Source organism: Lithobates pipiens, unplaced genomic scaffold (genome assembly GCF_037356315.1).
Source record: "Lithobates pipiens isolate NorthernLeopardFrog02 unplaced genomic scaffold, aLitPip1_a1.2 Scaffold_27, whole genome shotgun sequence".
NCBI lineage: Eukaryota > Metazoa > Chordata > Amphibia > Anura > Ranidae > Lithobates > Lithobates pipiens.
The window spans coordinates 35438528-35458706 of record NW_027507788.1 but is presented as its reverse complement, the minus strand read 5'-3'; positions in this window follow the sequence as shown (position 1 = coordinate 35458706).

Genomic DNA, 20179 nt, shown 5'->3' with positions numbered 1-20179 from the left:
ACAATCGGAAAAAGTCTGATCGGATTTTGTTGTCGAAAATCTGAGATCCTGCTCTCAAATTGTTTCCGTCTGAGTTTCCGACCATGTGTACAAGGGCTTAGAGAAATGGGAGAAAACAGACAAATACAATGTGTCTCAAAAGAAGAGAAGGATATATGGATATATATATATATATATATATATATATATATATATATTGTGCATTCAGTTTAAACTATGTACAGTATACAGTGCATTCGGTATACAGTATATAATATACTTCAATATATATATATATATATATATATATATATATATATATATATATATATATATATATTCTTCATTCAGCGTAGGCTACTATATATATATATATTTGACAGTGTACAGTATATAACACTTCAGTAGACACGTGCGTCTGAATCGAAAATTCTTACAAATTTCCGGAAATTTGTACATTTGTATGAATCCGAAATACGCATATTTATGCATACGAATTCGGTCTAAGATACAAAATTTCGTTTTTGAATTTTGGATCCAAATTCATAACGAAAATGTATAATTGTTACGAAAAGTTAAAGAATCTAAAATGTAATACCCCAGGAAGTCAGCACAGCACAGGGATGGTGGGAACCCCTCATAATGATAAATTCATCATAACGATAATTCATAATTGTTACAAAAAGTTAACAAACCTAAAAGTTAAAATCCCAGGAAGTCAGCACAGGGATGGTGGGAACCCCTCATAATGGGCACAGCGGGTGTACACTTAGACCCAGGAACTCAGCACAAGGATGGTGGGAACTCTATGGGAATTTCTATGCTTCTATTTTATACGAAATACGAAATTTTGTTAACGAATTTCGGAATTTCGGATCCAAATTAACAGAAAAGTGACTGGTGTTTTGTTCACCAATCAGAAGTCAGCACAGCACAGGGATGGTGGAAACCCCTCATAATGGACACAGCAGGTGTGTAGACCTTGGAACTCAGCACAGGGATGGTGGGAACCCCTCATAATGATAAATTCATCATAGCGAACATTCGTTATTTTTACAAAAAGTTTACGAATCTAATGAAAATTCGTATTACGTACGAATCCGAATTGAATTTTGGACACAAATTCCGAAATACAATTTTTTTTAATACGAAATGGAATGGAACAAACTAAAACACATTTTTTGATGGCGCCCATGTCTACACTTCAGGCGGTCTACACAGTATATAATACAGTGCAGCCGTGTACAGGAAATAATACAGTGCAGGTGGTGTACACAGTATATAATACAGTGTGTACAGTATCTAATACACTTCAGGCATAGTACACAGTATATAATACAGTGTGTACAGTTTCTAATACACTTCAGGCATAGTGCACAGTATATAATATAGTGCAGCCGGTGCACAGTACATAATACAGTGCAGGCGGTGCACACAGTATATAATACAGTGTGTACAGTTTCTAATACACTTCAGGCATAGTACACAGCATATATTACAGTGCAGCTGGTGTACAGTACATAATGCAGTGCAGGTGGTGTACACAGTGTGGAATAAAAAATCCCCATCATGTCCGGAAGGTCACCAAGGAGAGGGAGATGCTCACAGGCCGCTAGAAGAGGGCAAGCAGCCTTTGTGTCTACAGTGAAAAGTGGTGGTGGAGGACATGGTGCATCCTCTGCAGGTGGGTCACGCTTGTCTTTTTTTTCTGCTGCTGGCCATGTTATTGAGCCACAACAAGCAGAAGAGTTGGTGGAGTGGATAACTAAGTCGTCCTCATCCTCCTCATTCTCTGTCACCCAGGCTCATACTAGTTTGTCTTCCAACTCAGCTGCCAAAGCGGCCTATTCCACCAGCCTCTTGTCAACAGTTACTACTTCCGTAGCCCCACCATCATGCATGGAGGAGTCACCAGAATGAATCGACCATAGTGTCGGTTACATGCTGAAGGAGGATGCGGAGCAATTTGAAGGCACCGATGTTGGTTCCCAGGTTGAGGAAGGGAGTAACGTGAGCCTAGAGTGATGGGGTGGCACAGAAGGACGAGAAACTAGCAGTCATGTTCCCCCAGCTTCAGCATACTGCCAAGGGATGATGAGATCACTGACTGTACTTGGGTGCCTGAGAGAAGAGAGTAGGAAAGTGAGGAGGAGGAGGCACAACTCCAATGAGGCAGGATGTCTTCTAGAGGCCAGCTTAACCACTTGGGGACCGCCCAACGGGGATGTACGTGATTTTTTTGAAGAGGGATATCTCGGTAACGGCAGCAGCTGCTGCCACAACCGAGATGTCCATCTCTTCAGGCGGCGGTCCCCTGTACGATAACGGTGGTCTCCGCGGCGGATTCGCCGCGAGATCACCGCTATCGGCGGCGGGAGAGGTGCTCCCCCCCTCCCGCCGCCCTCCCGCCGCTTACCGGAGCCATCGGTAGCGGCGGAGGCAATCGGGTCCTTCCATCTGCTGGGCATAGAGACAAGTGAGGCTAAGATGGCCCCCACTCGTCTCTATACCATAGCAGGGCGGAAGCGACGTCAAAACGTCACTTCCGCCCATACCTCTTAAAGGTATATTTTTTTTTAAATGTCAGATTTTCTTTTCTTTTTTTTTTTTTTTTTTTGCATTTTAGCCCAAATATGAGATCTGAGGACTTTTTGACCCCAGATCTCATATTTAAGAGGACCTGTCATGCTTTTTTCTATTACAAGGGATGTTTACATTCCTTGTAATAGGAATAAAAGTGATCCATTTTATTTTTTTTTTAAAAACAGTGTAAAAATAAATAAAATCAATTAAAATAAATAATAAGAAAAAAAAAAATTTTTTTTAAAACACCCCGTCACGACGAGCTTGCGCACAGAAGCGGGCGCATACGTGAGTAGCGCCCGCATATGAAAACGGTGGTAAAACCACACATGTGAGGTATCGCCGCGATCGGTAGAGCGAGAGCAATAATTCTAGCCCTAGACCTCCTCTGTAACGCAAAAAATGCAACCTGTAGAATTTTTTTAATGTGGCTTATGGAGATTTTTGAGGCTAAAAGTTTGACGCCATTCCACGAGCGGGCGCAATTTTGAAGCGTGACATGTTGGGTATCAATTTACTTGGCATACCATTATCTTTCACAATATAAAAAAAATTGGGCTAATTTTACTGTTGTCTTATTTTTTTATTCAAAAAAGTGCATTTTTTCAAAAAAAAGTGCGCTTGTAAGACCGCTGCGCAAATACGGTGTAAAAAAAAGTATTTCAATGACCGCCATTTTATTCTCTAGGGTGTTAGAAAAAAAACAATATAAAATGTTTGGGAGTTCTAAGTAATTTTCTAGCAAAAAAAACTGTTTTAAACATGAAAACACCAAATCTGAAAAAGAGGCCTGGTCCTTAAGTGGTTAAGGGTAGCCACCCTATTGCATTACACTACAGAGCTTCACAGGTGCTGCTGACTCCCTGCTGATTTCCAAAATGTCAATGGTGTGGGCTTTTTTTGACACGTGCAATAGATCGCACCATTGCTGTTTGCAATCTATGTCTGAAGTGGATCAAACATGGCTAGAACAGCACCCACTTGGGCACCACATGCTTGACAAGACATATGATGACCTGCCATGCAGAAAATGAAAGACCCACATAATAAAAAAGGCCTATTTCTTCTTGCTTCTCATCTGTAATCTGAATCCCTACTATACCCCCAGTCTTCCCAAAAACCTGCACTGAGAGGAATGAAGGTATAGCAATAGGTGCCACAAGTGCTTGCAGCCAATCTGCTAACAGTACACCACCAGTTGATATCAGCAGGCAAATTTCGCTATCCCAGTTGCTGAACCGTAAAAAAATACTGTCCCAGCCATCCACATGCTCAATGTCAAAATGCTAGCTTGGTCAAATTGCTAACAGTGCAACTGCTGATTTTTCAGCTAGTAGACGCTGACCCCTTTCATGAAAGTGCTGTACCACAGTGGTAGGTTCCAAGACAATTTTTTTTCAGGTAAGGCCACTCCAGCTCTCTACCATCATGTGCAAGGCAATATTTTGGCCTCGTTGAACAAGGCGATCAGCAGCAAGGTTCATATTACTGCTAACTCATGGTCCAGGAGTCATGGTCAGGGACATTACCTTTCCTTCACGGCGCACTGGGTAACTCTACTGGCAGCTGGGAAGGATGCAGGTCGGGTTCAATGTTTGGAGCTTGTTCCACCCCCACACCTCCAAAAACCCAGTGGTGATTCTGCCCGAATGTCTCTGCTCCACCCCCTCCTCTTCTTTGTCCTCTGTGGCCTCTTCTGCAGAATTGTCCCCTGAACCAGCAGTGCTCCCTAAGCATTCAAGGGGCTACGCAAGCAGTCAGGCTAAAATATGCCATGCGGAGCTTTAATTGGTCTGCCTATAGGACAGGAGTCACTGGGCAGAGATTCTGTCAGCTTTGCAGGGGCAGGCTCAGAGGTGGTTGACGCCACAGCAGCTTGAGCCAAGCATAATAGCACCAACCTTCCTTCCTCCCTCTAACAGGGACACTTCACAGGGACACTTGACCCATGTTCCATGCTTGGCACATGTTTTGACCCAGGCTTACAGGAACTTCTGAGGCAGGCCAGAAAAGTCTGTGGCCATTTCCAGCAGTCATACAATGCCAGTGCTCAGCTGGCTGGCATTCAACAGGAATTCAACCTAAGGCCACAAGGAGGCCACAAGGATGGTGAGCAGCGACAATGCATGCATCAGTGACACTGACCCCCTAGTCTTCCTGCTGGAGCACACACTTCGTGGAATCATGGACAGGGCTCTTGAGGCAGAACAGGGAGAGGAACAGGAGGACTTCTTTTCCTCTCAAGGCCCTCTTTATGCATACAACATTCATGTGGGGCCACCAAACACACAAGAAGAAGAGGAGGAGGATTGTGTCAGCCTGGATGTGTAGGATAACATGCAGCAGTTTTCAAGGGATATTTTTCAGTCCCCAGAAACCCATGGAGTTGTACATGGCTGGAAGGAGGTAGTGCCTGACTATGTCATCCTCAGTGACCCAGAGGACTCAGAATTGAATGCCTTTGCAAACTTACGCTGCATGGGCTCCTTGATTCTGCAAAGCCTGCAAAAGGACCCAAGGATTCGTAGGATCAAAGAGAGGGATCATCACTAACCACCCTTCTTGATCCACCTTACAAGGGTAAAGTTGCAGAACTCATTCTGCCTTCGCAGAGGGAGCAGAGGATGAAACATCTTCAGGAGGCCTTGAGGAAAGGTTTGTGTAACGCCTTTCCAGACCCTGGGAGGTTACCATTTCCTGGTGCTGTACAATGCGTTTCTGAGGCTTTGTTCGGTCAGAGGTAGACCGGTGGAAAAGGTGGCCGGCTGACCGTTGCCTTTAAACAATTTTTCAGCCCCCAGCACCAAGGTTCAAGCAACTAACGCCAGCATCTGCATTATATGGTGCAGGAATATCTAGGGACCGGAGCAGACTTGGAGACCTTTCCAACAGAGCATTCACTGGGTAACTGGGTCTTGAGGATGGACCAGTGGCAAGAACTGGCTCAATATGCAATCGAGCTACTGACCTGTCTTGATTCCAGCATGCTTTCTGAACAGATATTCAGTGTTACTGGAGGGTTTGTAATGGATCAAAGAGTGTGTCCACAGACTGCGTTGATAGGCTCACATTAATAAAAATGATTCAGCCATGGATCAGCAGCTATCAAGCCCCTGATGCCGATGTAACTGATTGAATTTTCTATGGATGTGGAATCCCTTGAAGATTGCCTATACTGCCTATCCTATTTCTCCTGAATCTTGATCATGCTAGCTTCCAACAATATTTTTGGTTTAGGGCACCACCAACTCCCAATTTTCCTTCCCCTGTATAAGAGGGACATGTAATTTACATTTTTGAACTAATTTTTCATAGCAGGGCCCGTTCCTGTGCCCAACAAGAGTAATGCCCTGTACACACGGTCGTAAATTCCGACGGAAAAGGTCTGGTCGGATTATATTGTCTGAAAATCCGATCGTGTGTGGGACTTTAGTGCAGGATCTAAAATCTTCCGACAAAAAAGTCCGATCAAACTTTTTTCAATCATTTGTAGAGAATTCCGACGGACAAAGTGCCGCGCATGCTCAGATCAAATTACGAGACCAAAGCTATTGGCTACTGGCCTCTACGTAGTCCCGTCATACGTAACGTCATACGTAACGAACGTCACCACATTCCGAACGATCTTCCGAACTTTGTCGGACCGTGTGTATGCAACACCAGTTTTGGACAAAATCTGTCAGAAAAAATCTGACGGATTTTGTGGTCGGTATGTCCGATCGTGTGTACAGGGCATAACTGGGAGGGGTTAGAGTGTTATGGCACCATCAACACCTAAGACCCAACTTTTCTGCACCCGTTTGACTGGGGCATGTAATTACAATTTTTTAAATAATATTTAACAGCAGGGCCCATTCCTGTGCCCAACAAGAGTAACTGTGAGGGGTTACAGTGTTCTTGTACCACCAACACCGAAGGCCCAATTTTTCTGCACCTGTTTGACTGGGGCATGTAACTACAATTTTTGAAATGATATTTTACAGCAGAGCCCATTCCTGTGCCCAACAAGAGTAACTGTGAGGGGTTACAGTGCTCTGGTACCACCAACACCCAAGGCCCAATTTTTCTGCAAAGTATATAGTGCAGTCCGTATAGTATATATACTGCAGTTCAGAGTATATAGTGAAGCCGGTATAGTATATATACTGCAGTTCAGAGTATATAGTGAAGTCCATATAGTATATATAATACAGTGCAGGGTATATAGTGCAGTGTACAGTATATGATATAGTGTATTGAAGTGGTTAGGGGAGCCCTATGACAGAATTAAGAAAAAAATGTCATGAGTCATCCCTTTAGGTCTGGTATAGATTTTAAGGGGAACTCCACACAAAATTTAAAAAAAAATAGCCTGGGGGTCCCCCCTCCCAAAAACGATACCAGACCCTTATCCAAGCAAAACAAATTTTATTTGAATACCGGCGCTCAAAAATATCTACCTATTAATGTGTATTGGTGCACTGCAATCCCATGTGCTCCTTCACCTGAATGGGAGAAATATATGAAAATTGTGTTTGTGGATTGCGCCCCCTATTGCTTTTGTGTGGAACACATAACTTCTTATATCCGATTGTGCATGTAATACAATTATATCTCAATAAATTGTTAAACTAGTATTTTACCGATTACAGGTCATTCCAGTGCCTCAAAAAATATATTTATATGTGTGTGACCCAAAGGACCGAGGACAACTACAAATGCCCCAAAGAACACCAAACCAAAAATGATAAAGAAAAATATATAGAAAATAACGTGGAAAAACGTTTCAAACTTTAATATAAACATCTAAAAAACATATTGCACTCACATGATTTTCTGTCATCTAGGGCTTCCTGACGACGCAGAGGGTGCTGTGAAACGCGTAGAGGCTGTGGGAACGATCTGAGGTGCGATAGAGGTGTCGGAGACAGGTTGGTTTAGGAAAGGGAAAGGAGAACCACCTGCGGAACATCATTGGCTTGCCCGATTTGCACCGTTTACACATGGCTGGATAAGCTTAGTGTCGGCTAGATGACACAAAATCATGCAATATGTTTTTTAGATTGTTATATTAAAGTTTAAAACATTTTTACACTATGTTGGTTCCATATACTATTTTTATAAACATACATTAATCGAGGAATTGCTGACAGAAAAGTGAGTAAAGGAGTGGTTATGCATTGAATGAACCGAAGGTGCACTGTGACGTAAAGTCTGGTGAGTGGCCATTTAATAAGGCGGTGGTGGCACGAATAGTTTTGTCCGGTGGAAAACAAGGCACATAAACATTGAAGGACTTTTGTTCTGACTTGATAGCATACTGCAAGCTGAAGATAGGACTGCATCCATATGCATGCTAGTGGGGGGATCTGGTATACAAATAAGGACCATTGCATCTAAGGATTATTGTGGCATAAATTTTCTTTATCATTTTTGGTTTGGTGTTCTTTGGGGCATTTGGAGTTGTCCTCGGTCCTTATCCGAGCAAGCAGCCTGACAGGCCTAGATAGGGGGGACGAGTGAGTGTCCCCCCCTCCTGAACCATACCAGGCCACTTGCCCTCAAAATGGGAAGGGTGCTTTGGGGTCCTCGTCCTCCTTTCCACAACCCTGGCCCAGTGGTTGTGGGGGTCTGCGCCCAACGGTTTACCTTTTGACACTTTTTTTGTTGAATGGGTAGGGGATACCCATTCACATAGGAGGGGGGCAGGATCTTGAGGCCCCCTTGTTAAAGGGAGCTTCCGGATTCAGATAAGCCCCCTGGCAAGGGTTGTGGGGACGAGGCCCTTGTCCCCATCAACATAGGGACAAGGTGCTTTGGGGGGGTTCCAAAGCACCCTCCCCATGCTGAGGGCATGTGGCCTGGTATGGTTTAGAAGGGGGCGCTCGCTCCCCCCCCCCCCCCCCATCCTGGCCTGCAGGCTGCATTGCCCGGATAAGGGTCTGGTATGAATTTTGGGGGGGGGGGCCACATCATTTTTTTTATTTTGGCGTAGAGTTCCCTATAAATTATATACCAGACTCAAAAGGCCTGGTATGGATTTGGGGGGGGGGGGGGGGGGCTTATGGCAATAACTTGCATATAAGCCATTAAAATTAGCACTTTCGAACTTTCATGTTCTTTTCCATAGACCTTAATAGGGTTTGCATGGTTGCACAAATTTTTGGTCTGTTTGCATGCTCTGGTGCGAACCAAACTGGGTGTTTGGCTCATCCCTACTGCCAACCAAGTGTGGCCATTATGTCGGGTTTCCAGTTGTTAAAAATTTGCTTTATTTTGCATATTTTTAATTCCAGAGGCATAACTGAAACACCAAAGGTGGGTGAGAATAGAGAAATTTCCTAATAAGGAGTTGGAAAGTATGATAGAGAGATCTCAACTTTGGAATAGCCAAGACATATAAGTAATCCAAGGCCATCTCAATTTACCAACCAAGAAAGTTGAAGCATTTGACAATGGCCATCTAATTTAAAACATTCATATACAACTCTACTGCAGCTACCAAAAACCGTATCTCCCTAAACTGTTTATTTTTATATAGGTTGTTTTTTTGGGGAACTATGTTAATGACCATCTAATGTCTTCAAATAGTCAAAGGATACTTATCAGTTGAAACCGTACGATAATAAAGACTTACCTGTATGCCTGGCCCTTTTTAGGCTTGTCCACATACCAGCGTCCAGTGTATTTACGGCCCAAAATCTCTGCCAACCTTTCACCAAACACCTCAATCATCTTTGGATTCAGCTGGTGGTATCTGTTCACAAGAGCCTTGATGAATTGTACTGCGGCAACTACCTCTTCCCTCATCACCGGAGGGACACTAGCGAATGCCATCATGATATCTGGAAAGACAAAAGCACAAATGTTATATTTTACATTTAGTGGAAAAACATTCATTTTACTTTTCCACAAAGGGGCTGACCCTCTTCTTACACTGTAATAGCACTCAGTGCTGGGTCAAGGCCATCTAGTGCCCAGGGCGAACATGCCAAATCTCTCCCCCCCCCCCCCAAGATGTATGAGCACTATGCGTCAATGTAAAGTTCCCTCCCTACAAACCCCCCCCCCCCCCAAAAAGAGCACTAATCTGCATGCTCACCCCTAAACCCTAATTTCCCCTCCTCCCATTACAAATCCGCAACCTCCTGAAATTCCTCCTCCTAGCATAAAGTTTCCATCCCACCCCCAGCTCAAATCATCTCTCTCCCTATATGCCCCAGCCCCAATTCCCCCCTCCCAAAAAAAATGAATCCCGCCCCACATACACACACACTCCAAATCCCCCTTTCCAGCACAAATTCCCTCCCCCAATTTCTCATCCTAGCACATATCTCCCCCACAAATTTCCCCTCCTAACACAAATCCCCTTCTCTACCATATTACTTTTATAGCATAAGCCCCACAGATCCTACCTCCTAGCACAAATTCTCTCCCCGCCAACACAAGTCCCCCAAATCGCCACTCCTAGCACACCTCCCTAAATTTGCCCTCCAAGAACAATTCTTTCCCTCTACCGCTCCCCAAATTCCCCCTCCCAACACAAATCCCCCCTCAATCTCCTTGAGGTGCCTCCCCCCCCCACCTTATATGATACCATAGTGCCCAGGGCAGCCACCCCTCCTGCCTTGGCCCTGATAGCACTTGTTGTTCATCCATCATTTTCAAAGAGGACCTTGACATCTAGCAGGTTTTTGGCTGTCCACGGTGTGTCCGCAGATGGCTGTTAAGACCCATACAGGCACGGAATGTTCTGGCAGACATGTGTGGGTACTGCTGCTGCAGCATTTGCAGATCTGGCTTTGTGGAGTGCTTGCTCCTCTTGCGCTATGGTTGTCCTTCTGGATTCGGATGTCTGGCAGCCTTGGTAAATCAGCATTTTATTCTTGGACCCAGGCAACACAATGGCTTGGGCCAGCCCTGCATCCTTTGGACAGTCTCCAAAGTTTGAGAGCTGGACCTAAAATTTTCAGACAACAAAATCCAATAGTTTAAATTCCGATTGTGTGTAGACAATTCCGACAGACAAAGTGCCTCACATGCTCAGAATAAACTTAGAGACGAAAGCTATTGGCTACTGGCCTGTTTATAGTCCCGATGTACGTGCTTGACGTCACCTCATTCAGAACGATCGGAAATTCCAACAACTTTGTGCGACCGTGTGTATGCAAGACAAGTTTGGGCCAAAATCCGTCAGAAAAAATACGACGGATTTTGTCGTCAGAATGTCCGACCGTGTGTATGGGGCATTAGTGTCACTGGTCCCCAGTCAGTTAGTGTCCGATTTGTCCGCCGCAACTTCGCAGTCCTGATATAAGCCACTGATCTCTGCCATTACTAGTAACAAAAAAATAAAAAATCCCATAATTTGTAGACGCTATAACTTTTACGCAAACTAATCAATATACGCTTATTGGCATATTTTTAATCAAAAATATATAGCAGAATACATATTGGCCTAAATTGTTGAAAACATTTGATTTTTTTTTACATTTTTCTTGGGTATGTGTTACAGCAGAAAGTAAAAAATATATTTTTTTTTTTCAAAATTGTCGGTCTTTTTTTGTTTATAGTGCAAAAAATAAAAACCGCAGAGGTGATCAAATACCACCAAAAGAAAGCTCTATTTGTGGCAAAAAAAGGAAAAGAATATTATTTGAGTACAGTTTTGCATGACCGCGCAATTATCAGTTCACCTCTTCCTGCCCGCACTATAGCCGAAAGACAGCTAACACGCGGGCCTAAATTCCCAGGAGGGTGTCCATGTAAGTCCTCCCGGGCACGTGCTGCCTGCGGGGTGCTGGCAGCGTGCTCTGTGATCAGTGAGTCCATGAGACACGGCTGATCACTGATTGGAGTAAGGGGCCAATCCTGGCCCTTTAACATGTGATCAGCTGTCAGCCAATGATGGAAACAGAAGCCGTAAGCGGGACATCAGTCCAGCACACAGGCACCCACTGCTGCTAAGCAGTGCTCACCAGTGCCACCTACCAGTGCCCACCAGTGACTAGGGATGGCCGAACTGTTCGCCCGGCGGTCATTTTGCTGCAAATTTTGCGTTTTCACGATTTGCCCGATCGGCGGACTATTGCCGCTGTTCGCCTGGCGGACATATGTGTTTACAGTGTGAAAGAACTTTGACCCATGATGACACATCCATCATGGGGTACAGGACAGCAAATGGAGACATTTCAGCACATGGACAATTGGACATTCCCCCTAACTTATAAATAGACCTGATCTGGCGGCCATTTTACATTTTTTCTTGTGTCATTATAGGGAGAGGTTGCTGTGTGGGCAGGGAGAGACTGCAGTGACACAAATCGCTGGCTATTAGGTCCACAAAAGTCCTTTTAAGAACTGGTATGGTATAGGTGTAGTACAGTATATAGGGTTGAGTGCACTGCTGTGCAAGTGATTGTTGCAGCAGCCAGTCTTTTGTCAGTGCAGAGGGGGACAGGACACAGGGACAGTCAGTTTAATCACTAGCTGTTACTATTAGGTCCACAAAGGTCCTTTTAAGGACTGGTATGGTATAGGTGTAGTACAGTATATAGGGTTGTACACGTATAATATACTTTCTTCCAAATATAGAAAGAATATTATACTTGACTGCTGCCCTATTCTGCAGCAGTCCTTTATCAGTGTAGGGACTGAGGTACAGTCTGCACATCACTAGCTACTCGGTTCACAAAGGTCCTTGTAAGGACTGGTATAGCTGTACAATATATAGGGTGCTGGTGCACTACTGCTGACCGCTGCCCTATTCTGCAGCAGTCCTTTATCAGTGTAGGGACTGAGGTACAGTCTGCACATCACTAGCTACTCGGTTCACAAAGGTCCTTGTAAGGACTGGTATAGCTGTACAATATATAGGGTGCTGGTGCACTACTGCTGACCGCTGCCCTATTCTGCAGCAGTCCTTTATCAGTGTAGGGACTGAGGTACAGTCTGCACATCACTAGCTACTCGGTCCACAAATGTCCTTGTAAGGACTGGTATAGGTGTACTATTTGGTGTGCAGTATATAGGTGTGTAATACACATATAAAATACTTGCACATATAGAAAGCATAGTATAGTGCATTTCCACTGTGCAGCATTGTGACTGCTGAGCGGTTCTGCAGCGATACTACAGAGAGTGACAAACGCAATAAAAAAAAAGTATTATAACTGCTGTGCTAGACCAGTGGCCCCCAAAAACAACAGATTGAATCAGGGTGTTATATACCTTCTTCCACATACATACTGCACTTCTCTAGAGACTTTTGTCACAGGGTCATTTAAAAAATGACACGCAGAGGAAGAGGCAGGCCCTTCCGCAGGGGTGGTAGGGGTAGGGCAGGAGCAACAGACTTGAGCCAAAGTAGCAAATTGCAGAAGGTGCGTGCGATTACATCAAAGGACGCACCAGACTTGGTTGAGTGGCTCACTCAGCCTTACTCTTCTGCACCCTCCTCATCCTCTCGATCTGCACCCTCTTCTTCACTCTCTGCTATGTGCACCCCCAAAGACACTACCACCAACACCACCACCACCATATACCTTCCGCTTGAGTCACAGGAATTATTTTCTGATCCATATCAAGACATTTCTGATGCGCAGCCACTCTTGGCATTGGATGAGGAAGAGGAAGAGGAGGTAGCAACAACCGACAGTACCCAGATCAGCCCAAGGAGGAGGTTTGTCCCCGCTGTTGCTGCCTACTCCGAGATCTCTAATTATAGCGGTGGGGAAGGTGACGTCGATGATGACATGTCTAGTGATGTCACGTGGGTGCCCACAAGAGAGGAAGAGGAGGGCAGTTCAGAGGGAGATATGGACCAGCAGATAGGGAGGAGACGCAGGAAGAACTTAGATTGCACAGGAGGGACAAAGCAGAATGCGAATGTATCAGGCGCGAGGCATCAACCATGTACGGTCACATCTGGCGCTCCCAGGACGCCGGCACATGGCTCCGCAGTGTGGGCTTTTTTTTAACGTGTCCGCTAATGACAATAGTGTTGCCATCTGCAATCTTTGCAGTCAACCCATAAGTCGCGGTAAGCCCAACACTCACCTAGGGACGACCGCCTTAAGAAGGCACATGAGCTGCCATCACGAGCCCAGTGGGAGCAATGGAACACACAAAGCCACACTCCAGGCTCTCACCGTCCAGCCTCGTCTTCTACTTCTCCTTCTCCTCACAATTGTCCTCCACTCCACCTTCCATCACGCCATCCTCACGTTTTTCTGCAAAAAGGCAGGCTTCCGTGGGCCAAATGTTTGAGCGTAAAAAGATGATGACGCCGGATAACCCTCTTGCCCAACGGTTGAGGGCTGGCTTGTCAGAACTCATAGCCCACCAACTACTGCCATATAAACTGGTGGATTCGGAGGCCTTTTCGAAAATTTGTGGCCATTGGAACACCACAAGGTCCCAGGAAGGAAGTATTTCTCACAGAGGGGCATCCCAGAGCTATATGGCCATGTTCAGCGGCAAGTGAATGTATCTCTGGCACACAGTGTCACTGCCAAGATACATCACACGTGGTCTAGCAAACACGGGCAGGGAAGGTATATCACTTTTACTGCCCACTGGGTGAACTTTCTGATGGCTGTTAAGCATGTAACCTGTGGCACCCGTGTAGATTTGGTTTTACCGCCATGGATTGCATACAGGCCTGGCTCTACTTATCCTCCTCCTCCTACCCCATCCTCCTCCCTCTCCTCCTTGGCTGACTCCTCCTTTTTTGCTGCTAGCGTCTCTTCCGCTGGGCCGCCCAAGCTCCCCAGAACCTATTCGACTTGCCAGGTGAGACGTTGCCATGACGTGCTGTGTCTGGAAGCCAAGAGCCACGCTGGCCCGGCACTCCTTTCAGCTTTGCATTCACAGGCAGAGCAGTGGCTAACACCGCTCAATTTGACAGTTGGTAAAGGGGTGTGTGACAACGGTGTTAATCTGCTTAGCGCATTGAAACAGGGCAAAATTACACACGTGCCATGCATGGCACACGTATTAAACTTGGTCGCGCAGCGATTCGTGGTCAAATACCCTGGGGTCCAGGACATCTTGCGGCAGGCAAGGAAAATCTCGGCCCATTTCAGAAGATCTTACACGGCCATGGCTCACCTTGCTGACATTCATCGGCGACACAATCTGCCGGTCAGACGTCTTATTTGCGATTGCCCGACGCGATGGAACTCAACCTTCTATATGCTTGATAGGCTGCTCCAGCAGAAACATGCAGTTAACGTCTACCTGTATGAACTCTACGGCAGAACATGTTCTGGGGAGCTGTTTTTTTTTTCACCGCGCCAGTGGCTGCTCATGCGTGACACATGCAGACTTCTGTGGCCATTTGATGAGATCACCAAACTGGTCAGTCGCAGCCATGGCGCCATCAGTGACATGGTACTTTATGCCTTCTTTATGGAGCGTGCATTGCGTCGTGTCATTGATCAAGCCGTGGAGGAGAAGGAGCAGGAAGATGAGGAAGTCGCAATGCTGGATGAATTCCCAGGGGGGGCTACTCTATCTGAGACAAGTCAACAACAGGAGTCTGAAGAGGAGTCAGAGGAGGATGGTGCCGGGGAGGATGAGGAGGAGCAAGAAGAGCATGCTTTAAACCTTTCTGGGATCCCTGTTGTTGTGCGTGGATGGGGAGAGGAGAACGAGGAGGACGATATTATCCTGGATGATGAGCAGGAGCCTGGCCACCACACCGCTTCCAGTTTAGTGCAAATGGGGGCCTTCATGCTCCAGTGTTTTAACAGGGACCCCCGTATAAAAAGCATAAGGGTCAAGGACCAGTACTGGGTGGCAACGTACTTAGACCCCCGGTACAAACACAAAATGGCGGAAATGTTACCACCGTCACAGAGGGCTGTCAGAATGGAGCACTTCCAGGCCTTGCTTCGAGAAATGCTGCATTCTGCTTTTGTGTGCGCTGGCAGAGGAGCAATTCCCACTCCCAGAGAAAGAGTTGCGGGTACCAATCCAACAGCGCCTGCAAGAAGAGGGCAGTTTGAAGATTTGTTGGTGACTTCTGATATGAGGTAATTCTTTCAGCCGACCCATCGACAGGTGTCATCCGGATCTAGCATCAGGGAACGCCTAGACCGACAGGTGTCCGACTACATTGGGTTAACAGCCGATGTGGACGCTCTGAGGAGTGATGAACCTGGACTACTGGGTGGGCAGGCTTGACCACTGGTCAGAGCTTGCCCAATTTGCAATGGAACTGTTGGCTTTCCCCTCCTCCAGTGTCCTCTCCAAAAGGACGTTCAGCGCAGCAGGGGGGATCGTGACCGATAAGCACACTCACCTAGCTCACAACAGTGTTGACTAACTCACATTTCTGAAAATTAATGAGGCATGGATCTCGGAGGAGTTCAACACATGTGACCAGTAGGCCATATATATTTCTATAAACAGTTTATTTAATTGAGCACACAGACCTTTTTTTTCTACATTTGGCTCACTTCCTTGTACAAAAAAACTACTATATGCTTGTACCAGCCTGTTTGAAGAGGTTGAGCGGTGTCATATTTTTGGGGCCCAGCAGCGAGTTGCTGGTATCAGTGCTGCTGTCAGTGCTCTCTATCTCGGTGCTGGTGTCAGTGCTCTCTATCTCGGTGCTGGTGTCAGTGCTCTATATCACGGTGCTGGTGTCAGTGCACTCTATCTCAGTGCTGGTCTCAGTGCTGTCTATCACGGTGCTGGTTTCAGTGCTCTCTATCACGGTGCTGGTGTGGTGTCAGTGCACTCTATCATGGTGCTGGTGTCAGTGCTCTATATCACGGTGCTGGTGTCAGTGCTCTATATCACGGTGCTGGTGTCAGTGCACTCTATCACGGTGCTGGTCTCAGTGCTCTATATCACAGTGCTGGTGTCAGTGCTCTATATCACGGTGCTGGTGTTAGTGTTCTATATCACAGTGCTGGTGTCAGTGCACTCTATCACGGTGCTGGTGTCAGTGCTCCATATCACGGTGCTGGTGTCAGTGCTCCATATCACGGTGCTGGTGTCAGTGTTCTATATCACGGTGCTGGTGTCAGTGTTCTATATCACGGTGCTGGTGTCAGTGTTCTATTTCACGTTGCTGGTGTCAGTGCACTCTATCACGGTGCTGGTGTCAGTGCTCTATATCATGGTGCTGGTGTCAGTGCACTCTATCACGGTGCTTGTGTCAGTGCACTCTATCACGGTGCTGGTGTGAGTGCTCTATATCACGGTGCTGGTGTCAGTGCTCTATATCACGGTGCTGGTGTCAGTGCACTCTATCTCAGTTCTGGTCTCAGTGCTCTCTATCACGGTGCTGGTTTCAGTGCTCTCTATCACAGTGCTGGTGTGGTGTCAGTGCACTCTATCACGGTGCTGGTGTCAGTGCTCTATATCACAGTGCTGGTGTCAGTGCTCTATATCACGGTGCTGGTGTCAGTGCTCTATATCATGGTGCTGGTGTCAGTGCACTCTATCTCAGTGCTGGTCTCAGTGCTCTCTATCACGGTGCTGGTTTCAGTGCTCTCTATCACGGTGCTGGTGTCAGTGCTCTATATCATGGTGCTGGTGTCAGTGCACTCTATCACGGTTCTGGTGTGAGTGCTCTATATCACGGCGCTGGTGTCAGTGTTCTATATCACAGTGCTGGTGTCAGTGCTCTATATCACGGTGCTAGTGTCAGTGCACTCTATCACAGTGCTGGTGTCAGTGCTCTATTTCACGGTGCTGGTGTGAGTGCTCTATGTCACGGTGCTGGTGTCAGTGCTCTATATCATGTTGCTGGTGTCAGTGCACTCTATCACGGTGCTGGTGTCAGTGCTCTATATCACGGTGCTGGTGTCAGTGCACTCTATCACGGTGCTGTTGTCAGTGCTCTATATCATGGTGCTGGTGTCAGTGTTCTATATCAAAGTGCTGGTGTCAGTGCACTTTATCACGGTGCTGGTGTCAGTGCTCTATATCACGGTGCTGGTGTCAGTGTTCTATATCACAGTGCTGGTGTCAGTGCTCTATATCACGGTGATGGTGTCAGTGCACTCTATCACGGTGCTGGTGTCAGTGCTCTATATCACGGTGCTGGCGTCAGTGTTCTATATCATGGTGCTGGTGTCAGTGCACTCTATCAGGGTGATGGTGTCAGTGCTCTATATCACGGTGCTGGTGTCAGTGCACTCTATCACGGTGATGGTGTCAGTGCTCTATATCACGGTGCTGATGTCAGTGCTCTATATCACGGTGATGGTGTCAGTGTTCTATATCACAGTGCTGGTGTCAGTGCTCTATATCACGGTGCTGGTGTCAGTGCTCTATATCACGGTGCTGGTGTCAGTGCACTCTATCACGGTGCTGGTGTCAGTGCTCTATATCACAGTGCTCGTGTCAGTGCACTCTATCACGGTGCTGGTGTCAGAGCTCTATATCACGGTGCTGGTGTCAGTGCTCTATATCACGGTGCTGGTGTCAGTGCTCTATATCACAGTGCTGGTGTCAGTGCTCTATATCACGGTGCTGGTGTCAGTGCTCTATATCACGGTGCTGGTGTCAGTGCACTCTATCACGGTGCTGGTGTCAGTGCACTCTATCACAGTGCTGGTGTCAGTGCTCTATATCACGGTGCTGGTGTCAGTGCTCTAAATCACAGTGCTGGTGTCAGTGCACTCTATCACGGTGCTGGTGTCAGTGCTCTATATCACGGTGCTGGTGATCATCTCCTGCACCCTCATCATGGCCTACCCTGACCTTTCCTCTCCTCCATTGCCTTCATGCGCTCCTGAGTCCTGAATTGTCAAAATTTCACATATAAAAAAAGAATGCTTGTAGTTGTTGATCCCAGATTCACTTCATACATTTGTTATGTCAGTGGCCATGTGGTAGGACTATGTGTGCACAGCTGGTAATAATTTTGTGGCTGTAAATATGACCTGTAGGGTTTCAAAGTTCACCTGCCATTGAAGCCAATGGGGCCCGCTGCGAACTTCGCGGTTCGCGAACTTTCGACCGCGTTTGCGGTTCGCGAAATGTCCCCTCGGAAGTTCGTCCATCTCTGCCAGTGACACCTATCAATGCCCACCAGTGCCTATCAGTGTCCATTAGTGTATCATCCTCAGTGCCACCTATCAGTCCTGCCAATCAGAGTTACCAATGGTAGCTGGTGGTAATTCTCACTCTTCCCGGTCCAGTTGGTCAGTCGTGTCCGGAAAACACTTACCTCATCTATGGCGGGCAGGTGGCGGGAATCACATCACGGGCAGCGGGCATCATAGGTGGCTTTTCCTGTTCCCTTCCACGGGCATCACGGTGGCTTCCGTCTCCTTCCACATCCCCCCCTCCTCCTTGGCAGCCAATCAGAGCGCTTTTCCTTTTGGCCAATCGGGAAATGGGTCTCAGAGCCACTTCCTGATTGGCCGGGGGAAGAATCAGTGTGACAATAGCGAATATTAATTCGCTATTGTCACACAACTGGATGGGCTTGCTCTGCTCCCCGAACCCACCCTTTTTTTAAGCTTATTTTTGCTTCCTGTGCGCCCTTAATGGACGGGCCACCCCCCCCCCCCCCCAGTGTCACCTATCAGTGCCGATCAGTGCCACCTATCAGTTCCCCTCAGTGCTACCTATCAGTGCCTCCTGATCAGTGCCCACCAGTGCCGCCTCATCAGTGCACAGCAGTGAAGGAGAAAAATTACAACAGTTTATAACTATGAAAACAGTTTTGTTTTGTTTTTTCAAAAAATAAAAATCCCACTAGTGATTAAATACCTACCACCAAAAGAAAGCTCTATTTGTATGAAAAAAATAATAAAAATGTCATATGAGTACAGTGTAGCATGACCGCGCAATTGTCATTCAAAGAGTGACAGCGCTGAAAGCTGAAAATTGGCCTGGGCAGGAAGTGCCCAGTAGGTAAGTGGTTAAAGTAACACAGTGCCGTATGGCCTGGTCATGAAGGGGGGGTAAATCTTTTGGAGGTCAAGTGGTTAAGGGAGTTTTTTCTTAGACAGTGGTCACTGGAACATTTTCCCTTTTCTTCATTTATCAACATCTTTTTCAACAATAATCGCAGAGACTAATATGCCCTGTACACACGGTCGGACTTTCCGACAGAAAATGTGCGATCAGATCGTGTTGTCGAAAAATCTGATTATGTGTGGGCTCCATCGGACTTTTTCCGTCGGAAAATCCGACACACAAAGTTTGAGAGCTGGATCTAAAATTTTCTGACAACAAAATCTGATCGTTTAAATTCCGATCGTGTGTACACAATTCCGACAGACAGCGTGCTCAGGATAAATTACGAAACGAGACGAAAGCTATTGGCTATTATAGTCCCGTTGTACGTGTTGTATGTCACCGCGTTCTGAACGATCGGATTTTCCGACAACTTTGTGCCTTTCTGCGTATGCAAGACAAGTCTGGGCCAAAATCTGTCGGAAAAAAAATCAGACGGATTTTGCAGTCGGAATGTCCGACCGTTTGTAAGGGGCATTAGGGTAAGTCTCCCCAACAATAGCAATACTAAAACTAATAGCCTTTGTACACACGGTCGGATATTTAGATGGAAAATGTCCGATCGGACTGTGTTGTCGGATAATCTCTATCGGACTTTTTTGGTCGGAATGTCCGACCAACAAAGTTTGAGAGCTGGATATAAAATTTT